This window comes from Gavia stellata, chromosome 5 (assembly GCF_030936135.1).
Source record: "Gavia stellata isolate bGavSte3 chromosome 5, bGavSte3.hap2, whole genome shotgun sequence".
In the NCBI taxonomy this organism is placed as follows: domain Eukaryota; kingdom Metazoa; phylum Chordata; class Aves; order Gaviiformes; family Gaviidae; genus Gavia; species Gavia stellata.
Window position 1 is genome coordinate 33655392 of NC_082598.1, and position 11177 is coordinate 33666568.

At 39.6% G+C, this 11177-nt stretch overlaps 1 protein-coding gene across 2 annotated transcripts in view; it reads left to right on the forward strand.

Annotated features, from left to right (window-relative positions):
* ZDHHC2 (zinc finger DHHC-type palmitoyltransferase 2) overlaps positions 1–5202 on the forward strand; it is a 37961-nt gene extending 32759 nt beyond the window's left edge. Inside the window, exon 13 of one of the 2 annotated variants that reach the window (XM_059818258.1) lies at positions 5180–5202. The gene's annotated coding sequence lies outside the window, so the exon portion shown is untranslated. Of the gene's footprint in view, positions 1–570; positions 4142–5179 lie in introns of those variants that run through there. The other variant, XM_059818257.1, reaches the window with a different exon arrangement.
* Positions 5203–11177: the final 5975 nt, after the last annotated feature.

Genomic DNA, 11177 nt, shown 5'->3' on the forward strand with positions numbered 1-11177 from the left:
AGCTACTTTGCGTTTAACTTCATTACTTTATTGTCAGTATTTGAGTTTATTTGTTCCTAGGGAGTGAATACAATACTTTAACAAAGATGGTGAAGTCACAACAACAAAACCAACTAATTTCATGTTTGATACAAAAAATAGAGCCCACAGCCCCTGCCAGTGTGTTAATAATTTGAATTTCTGTCCCAACTAAGGTTATGTTCAATATCCTGTAATCCTTTATAGTTAATCAGAGGACTAACTACTGAGAGTGCCAGGTGTGGTTTACATTAATGTAACAGAGAATTGTTTTTTAATGATGTTGGTACCTGGAAGTACTGTAAAAATAGCTCATTTCCTTTTATAAACTGGTGGCCTCCCTGCTATGTAGTCAGTTTTTAGTCACTGTCATCCTGAAGTGAATTAGTAACATAACTGTGAAGAGTCTTAGTGTGTTCCTCTTCAGGGTGGGATGTTCATTCGTCTGATGTTTACTTTCCCCTTGGAGTTGATGGGACCTGTTGCAATAACTTAATTTTTAATTATTCTTCAATTCTATTAATGTATTTTGTGATTAATGTTCTGTTCCAGTTCAAGAAAAAGCTGTCATTGGAAGGAAGACACGTTCTTCCAAATATCAGCCCTGTTGGCCAGCTGTTCCTGTCTGCTCCTGTGTGGATATGCTCAGAAAACAAACTGACAGATGATAAGCTGTCTCCATGTCACTGCTTGAAACATGAAATTAAACATACTACTTCTGAACCATATAAAGAATGTTTCAACTTAACTACTGGTTTTGAATGGTGAAGGATGATTCTGAGTATTAGGAAATGAATTAGGAAAGGAAAAAAAGGACTCTGAGTTTACTATTGTAAAAATTCAATGGCTGGGTTTACTTCGATATTCAGCACAAGAAAAATGTGATCTCCTTACATATCAGCCCGTGTTCTTGCCTTGGTTTTGAAAATTCACCCATTAATTCAAATTGTTGTAAGTAGTTGACTTTAAAATCAAATTTTTGCACTACTGGCTTTACAAATTGGGAGAACAGCCAGTGTTGATTACAAATAATTTAGTGGCTTGGTGGACTGTATTTTCTTTTGAGCGCTTGATAAGTAATTTTTGAATATAAGGAGACCCAAGTGAAGTGTCTGACTTTTTTTGCAACATTTTTTGAAAACATTATTGCAAAAGCTCTGTTTTCCCTCAGATCTGCGCTACCAATAGTTTGAAAAGTTGTGGAGGGAGGAAAAAAAATCCTTTGGTAATTGAATGCTTCAGTGGGTCACTGGTAATTGGAGTGATAAAAAGCCTGTGTTCAGATGGTTAATACATAAATGAAGCTGGCCAGCTGGGGATTTTGATGGGAGCTGCACAGGACAATGCTATGAAATGAGGATTTTATTGTCCCATTTGGAGCCGTTACCCCCTTCGGGAAACTATGTTGGCACTTAACTTTGATCCAGAAGGCTTTTTACTAACCGGTGTTCCTGAGGGCCACTGTCTTTCAAAATCCTAGTTTCTTATTAGTCAATAGTTGTCTCAGATTTCTTTTTTCACTTGTTCTTTAAGACACTGCCTTTCTTACTGCATAACTTAATGAATATCATGTACAATCAAGGACACTTACTGTTATAACTTGTGATATTTGCATTTACAGGATAACGGACGTTTGATTGCAATACCAAAAAGCCAAGCTGCTGCATGTAGGAAACCCCCTTCAATTAAGTGAGGAGCTAGCAGCTTTCTTAGGATCAGAGTTTACCGGCCAGATAATAAAGGATGCATTATCAACTTTCAAAGTCCAGGAAGTTTCAGCAACACAAATCTAATTGTCTTGTGCCTTTTGTATACACTACATTTATGGTATCAGTGTTTACATTTAAATGTAAATTGTTATTCTGAAAACAACTTTAGGAGGAACTAACTTAGTTAAGCTTTCTAGGTGGCTAGATAAAAAGACTAGTCCAAAAAAAAAAAAAAGTGAAAACCTCTCAGGCTAAGCTTAGTTCAGTTGAAGCAGAAAAGTACTTCTGTTCTCAAACCTGAGTCACTTAGCAGGTTGGTTCACAAAGATGCCAGTTGTTTGTTTAGAAAACTGGCAGCAGGACTAAGTGACAGATTTCTGAAAGCAAAAATCTTATCATTAACTCTTCTACAGGCAGGTAACTTTAAAATGTCTTTCCTGGGTTCACAACTTAAGTGATAGCTGTTGGAGCACAAATGTGGCTTTTTTTTCCCAGTGAGGAAAAATGTATTATTTATTTTACTTTCTTTTTTAATCTCAAAATTTTACCAGCCTGAAAACATCTGTTTCTTGCCAGAAGTGCCAGAGTATGGATCCCTTGATGTAGAACACCTTTTTTTTTAAACAAGCATGAAGGTAGCACACAGTTTACATGATGCCTGTAGACATCTAACAACCAAAAGTTTTTTGCAGCTATTTATTCAGTGTTGTTCTGTCAGCTTACCTCATATTAGTGTTTGTTTAAGGCTAACTTGTCAAGGGATAAGGGGGAGAGGGAAAATATATTTTTTAACACTTCGGGTTCTCTATCTGTATAGTCTTGGTTTTTTTATGCACTTAGTCACAGGGTGGTTTGTCATGGAGCATGCATTTGAAAATACTGAGTAAAAAGTTGAAATTCAGCTTCAGTGTAACTTGCTCCGTATTTTTATGTAAAGACAAAGTACAGATTCTTCCCCAGCAAAATTCATAATGGCAATGGATCTCTCTAATACAGATGTCCGCCTCCCTGACTGTGTCCAGGGGTCTGAGAGCTCTCAGTAAGGCTGGGGATCAGTGTAGAGAAAGGACAGGGAGAAGGGGTTGAGGAAATGCCTGGCTTCTCCATGTCTCAGAAGTCACACTTAGAAAGCACAATATCCCTAAATAATCTGCAGCTTTGATGTAGCAAGAGGCTGTCCCTCTAGCAGAAAACTGATGGAGGCATGGGAAAGATACGCTGATGAAGTGAGAAGGGGAAAGAGAACTGAGGGTAGCTCGGAGGTAAATGTTCAGCAGATGGGAGCCAGAGGGCTGTAGCTGCACCTGCTCTCAGGGTGGGTATGAGCTGTGCCTCTGTGAAGAGTGCTGTCGGCAGGCTTCTGAGGGTTCCTGGCAGTTCTCACTGTATAGACAACAGACAAAAGTGAGCTTACCATGGTCCAAAGTATAATTTCTGATATGACTATAGTCTTGGCTTTAAGCTCTCTAATGCTTTATATAGCAAAGTGAAAATGGTCTTTTTGACATACTGTCATTGTGCATTTATGCTGTTACAATGCACGCGGGAGAATTTGTGAAGAGCTAAGGGGAGCAAGGATGCAATGTTTGTCCGCTTACACTGATTCTCCTGTTCTTTATATTCTTGCTAGGCACTTTACTACAGCCTTTTGTGTAATTTCTGTATTTTTTTTTAAAGACTGCTTTTTACCTACTGTACAGTTATTAATCTACTTTTTTGCTAAAAGAATAACTGCCCTGATATTTGTCTAGCAGTATAACTGCATTTCAAGCCTCAGTGGAAGTTGGATGAGTTCTACAGACTCCTCAGATAGATAGGCCTGAGTCCCTAATGACAATAGAGTTCAATTTATTTTGTATACAGGTAAACAAGCATATGAATCATACTATACCTCCCCCCCCGCCCCCCAAGGTAACAAGCTTCCTTAATTTGTAGGTTAGAACAAATCCAGTATGTGTCTGCACCAGAATTGGTCCACACATATTCTGTATCAGCTGATGTACTGGTGATGGAGTGGTCCAAGTCTTCACAGAGAACTATTTTTATTAAAAGCTGGTGAACTCCTCCCACTGAGCAATTAGACACAGCTGCTGCATGCACTTTAATTCTTCACCTTGAGAGAAAAAACACTGTCCCATTTAAGTTGCAGATTGAAAGCATTTTAGTAACCTACAGCTGTGGGCAGGTAATGAAACACTGGTCATTATTTTTAACAGTTTGTATACTTAAAACCTGGGTCTTCAGGCAAGAGTTCAATGTGGTTGGTTGCAGGAAGCAAGTCTGGTTTAGTGCATCATACGCTGTAGTTACTGTTAATCCCACATTTGGACTGAAAGAGTTCATGCCCTGATTCAGTTGACTGATGTGATGGATGCAGGGGGGGAAACATGTTTCTACATAAATTTAGTGTATAACTTTGCCACTTGTTAATGTATTGCTCACATAAATAAATGCTTTATGTTCAGCAAGTCATGTACAGAGTAGTCATTGACACACTACCTTCAGTTTTACTGACAGTGTGCCTGAACAGCCCTTATCACTACTATGGCTTCATTAACAATGTAGTTGCTGTTAATGTCCCCTTTCACAAAGGGATTTTGACTTCTTCAGTTAAGTTTTCCCTCCCCAGTTTAATTGCTAGATCAGTAGCACCTCACAAAGCACCTACACTGTGAAACAGAATCAGAAGGAACAAAATTCTTTTTGGTCTTTCAGGGGTGAAATGCCATGTCTTCATACTGGCAGAGCAGACAAGAGTTGCACTCTTTCAGATATTGTTTAAGGTCAAAAAGGTGGAATTTTGTCCTAAAAAAGAGGGTTCTTAAACCCTTCTTACTTTACAGAGCTGAGGAGCCACAAGGATGGGAAATGCTGTAGTTGTCAGCCACGGCAGCTTTGCTTCATGAGGGCTCTCCAGTCCCTCCCATGCCTGATTCTTCCAACCTGCCTGACTTTCCCCTCATCGCGCTTCACTAACAGCCTCTCCTAGGAAAATGGTCCAGGGAGGAATCAGACTGTCTGCTCAAGGGCCTCTAAAACTACAGGAACAGTTATGTAAAGATGAAAGCAGCTTTCAGCTGTTCCAGTTCAGAGAGAACCTGCAGTACATGCTCTGAGCTTTTCCTACTTTTTATTTAAAACCCTTCCATATTTGTATTGAACCATATACAAATCATTCTCATCCCATACAAGAAGATTGACAAAGGAACATGCTGCTATGCTGTATGGGTGTTGGGGTGTCTTTGTTGCCACTTCACTTGCAACTACCACTTGTTCATCCGTGACCTGGTAAGAGGACAGGAAAAGCAGCAGCCTTCTGGGGTGAAATTCTGAGCAAGTGGCATCTGACATAACCAAAGAAAAGCCTTGCCTAAGTTTCCCGTACAGTTCTGCAATTGTTCTCTTTTTAAATTTCTGATCATCATTCTTCTCTCTCTCCTCCTCTTCCACAGAAGTCCAGATTAAGAAGTCTTTCATTGGAAATGTACTACCAAGAGCTACATCCTCTTTATTCCTCTCCCTCCCAGGGTTTATTCTTGATCAGTAACTCCTTCATTTCTCCAAGTTTTCCTAATGGTACCCATCACTGAAATACAGTAACTCAGTCATCCTGAAATCTGACTGTCTACTTTCCAGTATTTGGAGTAATGATTTTATGCATCATCCTAGATCACTGGAATCTTCTCAAGCAGATGGGCTCAACAGTTTGCACGCAGCAGTTGGAAGAGCTGTAAGCCATGTCCCCTTTCCCACCTCCTGCATGCTCACAGTGTAACTGATTGGCATAACTGGAACAGACCCAACACTTCCTGACAGTCATCATTTTATGAAGTCATTTTCCTTTTTTTCTTCTGAAAACAGACTAATTCTCAGTTCACCTAAGAAGGAGCCCCAGTTATAAAGACAAAATACACAACATATACAAACTGTGCGTTACAGCCCGAACAACAGGAACCCATTTCCAGTTATTTTCTCTATCAAATCAGAGATTAAATGGGCCAGTAGTTCAAACAGATACAACAGAAAACCAGTAGCTTAGTGATGATATAAGCACACTAGCAATTAACCTTCATCTAAAACAGTACTGTAGATACTACAGATGCACTCCAGAGCATGCAGAGGGACAAGAATGAAGGAAAATGGGGAGCTTGCAAAGCTCAGCTATTACATGATGAAAGGTAAATAAAAGATACTGCCAACTGCAACCATAGCTCCGATTTGCTACCCTATAAAAGAGAAAGCATGTTCTCTGTAATGCAGTTCAAAAAGTTCAGCGGTTGCCAATTTCTACCTGATGTACAGAGAAGGCGAAGCTTCCCCTCCCTCTGTCTCTTTCCCTCACATTATCCAACGCAGTTAATTGTCACAAGTATCTCATGAGCACAGGAAAGAGCACACTTGGGCAAGAGAGTTCTCCCACTTCAACAAAAGCAGGAAAAAAATAAAATCTCATCTGTGCTGACAGAAAAAGGATGAGACAAGTCTCTGCAGAAATCAGATCTTCACATTTGGCATCAATCAGTACATTTCATTCCCAACTCAAGACTGCTAAAATAACACAGGAGAATCCTCCTTGTTTCTCTACCATACCAGTCAGGCAAGAGGGAAGAACACACCAAACCAATCTCCTATAAATTAACCAATGTACACTCAAGTTCAGGTATACCAGAAAGAGAACTTCATGGTATGAATGGGAAAGTACGCTGACACAACCTATGTGTTTTGCTCTATGTAAAAATGGGGGTTGTTTATTTGTGAGATTTTGTTCAAACTCCACAAACAATTTGCAGTAGTCAAATAAATACCAATAATTCTACTGGAGGCTTTTGGCTTTCTCTGCCATCACTAACCTGGTGTTGTTAAATAGAAATCTTGAGAAGTTGATTTTATTTAAAAATTCACTACTTAGAATAACTACTTTACAAGTTAGTAGACTGCAATGAATGCACACCATCCTGAATCCATTAACAACATGTGAATATTAAACTTCCAGGGAAGTTCTAAAAACTGATTCACTACCAAAGTAATTTCTTCCTTTCAGTGCACTCAACTAGTTTAGACAAGTTATTAGTTAATTCAAGGTTGGGAAACCAATTGAGAGCTTAAAAGAGAAAACACAGAAACATGTGTTCAAGTAAAATGACACTTAAGAAAATGGGAAAAAACAACCAAAAAAAAAACATGTCAGCAAAACAAAAACAGATATACCATTGGGAAGCCTAAGCAAAGATGCAGGGGCTTAAGTTTGTGATTTTTTTCCCTTTCTTTGAATGGCATATTTCTTAATATGTAGCACATTTAAAATAAATAAAATCAGCAACATTGGGCCTTACAAAGCCACACTTTCATTCTGTGACTGGTCAATGAACCCCTTCAATGGAAGAAGGCTCAGAGAAGATAGGCAAGGATGGTGTGCTCATGAAGCCCCGAAAAGAATGTAGGAAGTGACCACAGCTATCGTCAAAGAAGCTGAACTGATCTCAGCACCAAGGGGGCCGGAGGGTGGCCTTTGCTGTAGATAACCTGTTGACCCACTCAACTAATGCAGCTGGTTACATAAATCACCTTCCCTAAAATAATCAATAGAAACTATTATCTTCCTGAGCCAGCCACACCAACATGGGGAGGTGTGTATGTGGCTCAGCCCAACACAGGGTATAAAAATTGAACACCCAGCAAAATCAACTTTGAAGAAAGCAATGGGCTTGAGCTGGCTTCAACCCATGTGTGCCTTCCTGGAGACTGGTGTCACCCAGCACCATGACAGTAAGTGTGCTATAGAGATCGGTAAAGGGAATGATGTTCATATTGTGATTCAACTGTATATACAATTGCTATATTGCATCTATGTTGTGATTTCAATATATTGCTGTATCAATTTTCTAACTCAAAATCCCACATAACAACAAATATTTTCAACTAAAGCGTTAAGCGCTCCTCATGTGGAATATCTAGGAGAACCTGGTCAGAGAGTATTGGACTAACACACTCACTTTGCCAGCTGGTTTAGTTAGCCCTTCACCTATTTTTCAAACGACTGCAAAAGAAGGATTACACAAAAGGGTTTTACAGAGCTGAAGAAGTACTACCACGCAAGAACATTCAGCCAACACGATTAAATGCAAGATTTCTTTAGCACTAATACTTAGAAGCTAGGAAATTTTACTTGAAACTATGAAATGAAAATACTATAAAATTATACTATCTGCCATGTGGGTTTCTATGACAAGGATGCCTCAAAAGACAGGTTTGATTCTGTAACTTTGGTTCTGAAGTACACCTTGTTACTTAAGGCAGTGTTTAAGGTTACTCCCCCAGCATGAAAATTAACACCATCAGTGCTGTGCAATTAACTGAAACACAACTTGTAACCCAGCAGAAAAAATTCTCAACTAGATTTTACAGCTAAACATACTTGTTATCAAACAGCTTCTCCCACTGTGATTAATGATCCTCTTAAGACATTACTCAGACCCACTGTCTGCTCTCTGCAATTGTTTAGGCTCCCACATTTCAAGCACTACTAGTGGAATTATCTTTGATACAGTAATTTTAAACTAAAGAAAACCAGATGAACAATAACTGATTCCCCAAGGCACACTGTCTCCTTTTGCTTCAAGAGCTTAACTTGCCCCATTACCTGAAAGTGGAACCAACCACATCTCTGTTGTTTCAGCAAAACACAACACTGCAAGAGCAGAAGCCTACATGAGGCAAAGCACGGACCTTAAACAAAACAGGCTGTCTGCATGAGTTATGTCTTCCAGTCCATGCTATACAACATGAAGTAACCACTCAGTCTCCACTGCATGGACTGTCCTCCGGGTGACCCATAAGAATATGTACCTTGTGGGTGCAGAACACCCATACCCATGCCTCATCTATTTCAGATAAGGATCCAGTGCAGTCTATATAAAAGTGTGCTCTAGTATCACAGAAGAGTTAGCATTGGAAGGGACCTGTGGTGACCATCTAGTCCAATATACCTGCTCAAAGGAGGGTAAAATACAGCAAGCTGGTCAGAAATTATTTCCCCTTCATTAATCCAGGCTGACTACTTCCGATCACCCTCTTATCCATTCTATGTTTGGAAATGGTTTCTAGGATTATCTGCTCCATCACCTTCCCAGGGATCAAGGTGAAGTTGACCGGCATGCAGTTCCCCACATACTCCTTACCCTTCTTGAAGGTAGGAGTGACATCTGTTCTCTTCCACTCCTCAGGAAACTACCCTTATCACCATGACCTTTCAAAGATAACAAGAACAGACTTGCAATGACATCAGTCAGCTCCCTCAGCACTTGTGCGTGCATCCTATCAGGTGCTCTGAACTTCTTTATGTCCAATTTGTTTGTAAGTTCCTAACTTGATCCTTCTCCACCAAGGATAAAGTCTCCCTTGTTCCAGACTTTCCTAGGCATCTCAGGAACCTGGGATTCCTGAAGGCAAGTCTTAAGAGTAAAAACCAAAGCAAAGAAGGCATTGAGTACCTTGGCCTTTTCAATATCCTTTGTCACTAGGTCTCCTGCCCCCATTCAGCAGCGGTCTCACATTTTCTCTGTTTCTTTGCTCCTGATGTCCCTGTAGGAGCTTTTCTTGTCCTTCACCAGATTCAACTCCAGATAGACTTTGGCTTTCTTAACCCCTCTACTACACACTTAAGACAGTGTCACCTGTCCCTGCTTCCACCTTTCATACACTTCCTTTCTATGTTTGAGTTTATTCAGAAGCTCCTTGTTCATCGATGCAGGCTTCCTGCTACTTTTATTTGATTTCCTGCATGAGGGAATGAACCATTCTTGAGTAACCAGTCAGATATGATTACAGAAAGTTCTTGGATGTCAGAGGTTATAGGTCATCCCCAAATTCATGCGGGGAAAAAGCCTCAAATACTCTGAATATGTTCCAGACCTATTTTCTTCCGTCTCAAAGATCCTTCTTGCCTAGTTTCCATGAGCAAAGGGATTAAATGCTTAAAAAAAAAAAAAGTGACAGAAAACATAATGTTCTTGGAACACTCATCTGACTCCAGAAGCCAAAAATACAAGTGAATAAAGAAAAGATCAAATATAACAGTTTTTGATATTGCATTTCTTCCGACAAACCAAACAACAACGTATTTTAAATGGATTGGGAAAGGCAGAGGCCAGGAAAGAGAATTCTTGTCTCTGAACAAAAAGGTGCATGTCTAGACAGCTGGAACTGTGCCTGCACATTTATTTTTGCAAAAGCAATTAAAGCTATCCACTTTGAAAACAGATTCAGGTTTCAGGTTCTGCAGTTTACAAGTAACAGTCCTACACATAAGAAATTACTTTTTTCATGTTCTCTACAATTCACCATTTAAATCACTCCTTAATGGAAACAAAATCTAACTGCCACAGAAACTGAATGATGCACAGATGTCTCCCCAGCTGTGATCAACTCTCAACAGACAGGTCACATTGATCAGACCATGAGGTCTCTCACAAAATAAAGCATAATCTTAGTTTCATGCTGATTGGTGGCTTTTGAGAAAAGCTTTTCTTACAGGAAGAAAACTAAAGAGTAGAATTGCTTAAAGTCAAATGTCCCATGAGAATTTTAGGCTAGGTCTTAAGCAAACTCAGCCTGGTCCTGCAGACTGCGTGCTCATGAGCAGCTGGGACATCAGACGCACACCTATCGTGCATCTTTGGGTTTAGATTCTTCCAAAAGGAGTCCAACCTCTGACAGGTTCATGATGGGAAGCAAAGCAAAGCACGGCACAGCATGTGGGAGCTCAGCAGTTGCTTCAAAAGCGCATCATCCCAATGTGAACTAAAACTTTTACTGTAGGCACACCTTTAGAAGCTTCTAAAAGACCTCCTTTAATCCACAACTAAAAAGTTACTTCAAAACAAAACCCCATCATAGTTCTTTGAGAAGTTAAACTGATAGAGATACGGATAGCTGTATCGATATGCTTTAGGAAAAGCTAGTAAACTTTAAAGCAAATGCATCAAACTTCTGGGGTTCTTCATTCCATGTGCATGCAAATTTTCCACATAAGCCTACAGCTCAAGTGTGAAAAGACAGAGATTGATGCCACAGTTAAGAATCCATCCTGTTTACCCATTAGATCATCCCTGTCTTATGAAAGCCAAAGACAACCAAAGTTAAAAACAAGTCACCATCATCTAATGCATAATAGTATTAAAATAAATTACTAATGGGATTTGGATGCCTCAGTAGTAAAATGTAATCACCACCCTTGCAAGTCAGGTCAGTAGGAATGAAGTGATTGGAAACACATGAACAGAATTCTGCTCTGAAAGTGGAATCAGTCAGGGAGCAGTGAGTTAGATCATTTTATAAGCATGTGGAAGAGAACTATCATGCCTACAACAAAACAGAATACAGAATTGAACTGACTAAATACACACATTCCAGGAAAAATTTTGCAACAAAAGCACCAGTCTGTTGTTATGT